This window comes from Pyrus communis, chromosome 16 (genome assembly GCF_963583255.1).
Source record: "Pyrus communis chromosome 16, drPyrComm1.1, whole genome shotgun sequence".
In the NCBI taxonomy this organism is placed as follows: domain Eukaryota; kingdom Viridiplantae; phylum Streptophyta; class Magnoliopsida; order Rosales; family Rosaceae; genus Pyrus; species Pyrus communis.
Window position 1 is genome coordinate 18,537,839 of NC_084818.1, and position 4,482 is coordinate 18,542,320.

A 4,482-nucleotide genomic window follows, 5' to 3' on the forward strand; every position below is an offset into this window, starting at 1 on the left:
ATAGTCTGGTGTCGATTCAGCGTGTTTATACTTTCACAAATATAATCACTGTGACCGAATCTGGCACCGACGATTCGTGAACTTAGCAGAACTAGCAGCCTTTTCTTCAAGCTCGAGAATCCAAAGGTTGGGATTTGTTCCTTCCTCGGCCGCAATCGCAAGTTTAAGAAGTCAGCAACGCACTCAACGCAACATCAACAAATTGTACTCCTCGGCCAGGCTCGGCCTACGAGTTGGCATGCCCTGTATCAATCGAATGACGCAGTTAGCTCATTAGTTACTCGGCCTACACGCCACGTAGGCTTTGTAATTTTTAGGGTCAACAGAGACAATGCTGCAAATGCCAAAACTAGGAACATGGTTTATGTTCTGATTTCAATTTCTCTGCCAAGTAATGGATGAATTCAAAAAAAAGTATCCTTACATTAGTGCATTAGAAGTTTCATAATCATAATAAATAATGCAATTTCATCGACTTTTCATCATCATCATCATCATCATCATCGATCCTTGGGATAGAAGCACACGTAGATTTCTAAGTCAGGCTTTCAGAGAATGGACATTGAACATGAAATTGAACCAATTCTCTTCCGGTATGGTTGATGTTGCTGCCCATGGCATTGACTTATCCTTGAAACTCTCATCGCAATACGATATGCACCATTGAAATCAAACAAACTACAAGAGCTTCAGTCCACCTGTTACATCATCAACCACTTCAACAGGTCCTGCATATGAATGGGTTGAAAATTTGGGATAAGTGAAGTGCAGGTAAAATGATGAGGGAAAATCAAAGTGACATTTCGATATTGTACATTTTGTCAGACATAAGAATTCCATATGCTACATTCACAAGCTCAAAACCTCTCCTACGCAATATCCTACCAACATAATATAGAGGGGCTTGGCCTTCCAAACAACCAATCTAAGTCAACAACACCCCACGCATAGGGACTATGCTTAAGAAAGGCTCATCAACAAACAAGATAATGGAGAAGAGAAACATGCCAAGAATAGCCATCACTGTCCTTGAATCTGGAAGAAAACATAGGACCAAATAAGTAACTTTGGAAGGTCAACTCAATAAGAAACAAGTTAAGAATATAAATTTCATGGCGCATATGGGGAACAAATACGACAAATTACAACGGATCTGTTTGCAGCAGTACTAAAAAAACAAGTAACACCAAAATACAATTAAAAAATGTCAATGAGGATGGCGGTACACAACTTGGAAACTCTTATTCTTCGAGAGCATTATGCTGATCGACTTAATTCAATCTTTCTCAAGTTGTGATGACGAAAGCCTCCGCTTCTCAGTAATATATTCAAATTTTTGTGAGTAAAACTAGTTTTCTATTTGATTGACATTAGTGACATGAACATCACCAAAGGCTAAAAGAATATTAAAATCAAGATTAAAGTCAACTATAGAAATGTAACCAAGCAACTCACTTGGTGCAATCTGAGTTTTTCTAGCATCAATTGCTTTACCTGTTTAAAGCTTTTGGTGCTCGATGGAGGACCTTTTTATAGAGGCCTAAAGTCGCATGGCTAAACAATGAACAAACATTCCGATAACAAGTTTGAACAAAAAAAAATAATTCGATCAATAGAGAAAAATTAACTAGTCAATAAAGGCTCGTTTCAAAGTGCTTTTAAAATGAATGAAAGTGCTTTTAAAGAAGTTAACCATTTAACAAACATAACACCTATAATTACTCAATTTGAAAATACATAAAAGGGTGCATATAAAGGAATGGCTTAATTTTAGTGCACCAAAAAAAAAAAAAAAAAAAACTAAAGTATCTACAGCTACCTGCATTGAGCGGCAATTTTCCCTTTACCCATCTTTAGATCAGTCCTGACCACCAAAACCTGAAGAAAACAATCAAGAAAGTGAATAAAGGAATACGGAATCACAAGTGCTTCGAAATCATCAAGTATTAAAGGAAGAGAGAGAGAGAGAGAGAGAGAGAGAGAGAGAGAGAGAGAAAGAGAGAAAGAGAGAGATGAAGCTTGAAGTAATACCATTTTGAAATCTTGGAGAATGTCGACGAGGTTTTCAATCTCGATAGGATCTTTGGGCTTGTCCTTGTTCTTCTTCTTCTTTCCATTACTAAGATCATTGGCAAGTGCAGCCTACTTAGCGAGTCTGGTTGAGAAAATAATGCGAGAAGAAGGGTAACGAGTGCCAAAGCAATACCCCAAAGCAAGCTAGCCCGCTCCTACCAAAATGGCACCCACCCAACCCAACCCAACCCTATCATCATTGATGTTGCATCTGAGTACCGAATATCGGAAATTAGTAGCCCTAGATCGGACGACTGTGAACGTGCTTGGGGTTTTGCAGAGGAGGTCGAGGAGAAGTGGAACAACTAGTGCGAAATTCGGGTGGGTTCACTCGGGGCAAGTCAAAGAGAGCTGGGCCAGTGGGCTCTTCTGAAAGACAAAAAAGGGTTGTGAGATCTTCTTTAATTCATTGATCCGACAGCCGAAAATTGAGAAGAGTATGATAAGTGATATGTCTGTTAGAAATTGGGGAGTGTGTGAAAAGTTAAAATGGATGTATAGATAACAATACCTGTTTTAATTTTTTTTTTTTTTTTTTTTTTTTAAAAAAAACTTATTTGAACACGTTATCAAGCTAAATATCACTAATACTAATCTTAAAATGTACGTTTTGTTGCAATCCTATTAGATTAGGCATGTGATCATGTAAATCCTATCATATATGGGATATCCTTATGGGATTGTACCATATCTCCTAGACTATATATTATCCTATTAAAATTGTAATCATATTAGGGTAAGGAATTTACCTTCCATATTACTATAAATAAAGGCACAATGGGGTGAGATAATACACACCTCACAATTACACATCTCTTCTCTCTCTATGCCATACCTCCTCTCTCTGGCCTCTATAATTGTTTAGCAAATTATGTCTACAACACGTTATCAGCACGCTCTTGGCGATGCGCTAAAGAGAGTTTGTACATTGTTTATGAAATTTAATAGTACTACACTGTTTATGAAACTTATTACACTATTTATGAAACTTAATGGTACTACACTGTTTGTGAAACTTACTACATTGTTTATAAAACTTAATTGTACCACTGTTCATGAAACTTAACGGTAGTACACTGTTTATGAAAGTTAACGGTATTACACTGTTTATGAGATTTAATTGTACTACACTGTTTATGAAACTTAACGGTACTACACTATTTATGAAACTTAACAGTACTATATTGTTTATGAAACTTAACGAGCGTTGGGCACACATGTTTATATTTTATGTTTTTTCTTTTGTCCTTGTCATTAAATAAAGTTATTAGATGGTCTTTGGTTAAAAAGTAAAGTTTTGAAACCTTTTTCATTAATTTTCCTTAATTTTTATGATTAATTTATTATTTTATTAAATTGATCTAATGCTATTGATTCAATTTAATTTTTCTTTGTTGCATGTGATACAACGTATTGGAGATGCAATTCCGACTTTCAAAGAATGATCTTTTACAAATTCAAAGGCTCAATTGTTTTCTGCCAATCAGGTTCTTTTAAAATAAAGAAAGATAATTGAAACGACCATGAATCATGAAAACATTCCCCATGATGCATGAACCCTCTACATTTATATTTACCTTCCGATATATATGTTGTATATGTTCATATATTCTTCAATATATATACGTTTCATGCATTACACAATTATTATTTTGCTATGTGGAATTTGTGAGTCAAAGCATATATATAAATTAGAAGCAATTTAGGGTTCGTTAAACCCTAGAAACATCGAAAAAAAAAAAAAAAAAAAATGGGAATTATGCCACAAGGCTACGGTTCACCCCTGCTGGCACAACCACCAACCATTGCTGCTGGCCTGCAGCCCAGCCGCGTGGAGCACATATGGGAATGGCATTGTTTAACACCTTGGACCACACGGTAGTGGTTGTAATGCGTATCCCATTCAATCCAATGAATCTAGGGAAATCTGAAGGTTAATTTAAGCGGACCTAATTAACTTGGAGCATTGTCATTCATCGTTTGTTGAAGTCATAACTGGGAGTCAAATTATATGCTTATGTTCATGTGTGGATAAGGAACCCTCTAACTAGTTTTTCTTCATTCTATTCCATCAATTTCGTTTGTACAATCTGTTTTGTTTCCAAGTTTCTATTTTAGTTTAATTTCGTCCAAAACCAATCCCCCATTTATTTTAAAGTGTTAGATTAGTTAGAAATACATTTATTTTGTGTTTTTACGTTTTTTTTGAGTCAAATCCAAGTGATTAACAATCCCTCCTAATCCCCGGTCCAGAACGATCCCTACTTGCACATATACTACAATTTGACAAAAAGAGGGTTTAATTTGTGTGCGTATAAATCACGCATCAAATTTTGGCGCCGTTGCCGGGGATTAGAAAATTTGCTAATCCCTTGGATTGTTTTATTTTCGTTTGTTTTTATTCCAGAT

The 4,482-nt window shown here is 35.8% G+C and overlaps 1 pseudogene; it reads right to left on the reverse strand.

The window, feature by feature from the left end:
- Positions 1-512: 512 nt before the first annotated feature.
- LOC137719913 (probable peptidyl-tRNA hydrolase 2) lies at positions 513-2,829 on the reverse strand (annotated as a pseudogene).
- Between the last annotated feature and the right edge of the window lie 1,653 nt (positions 2,830-4,482).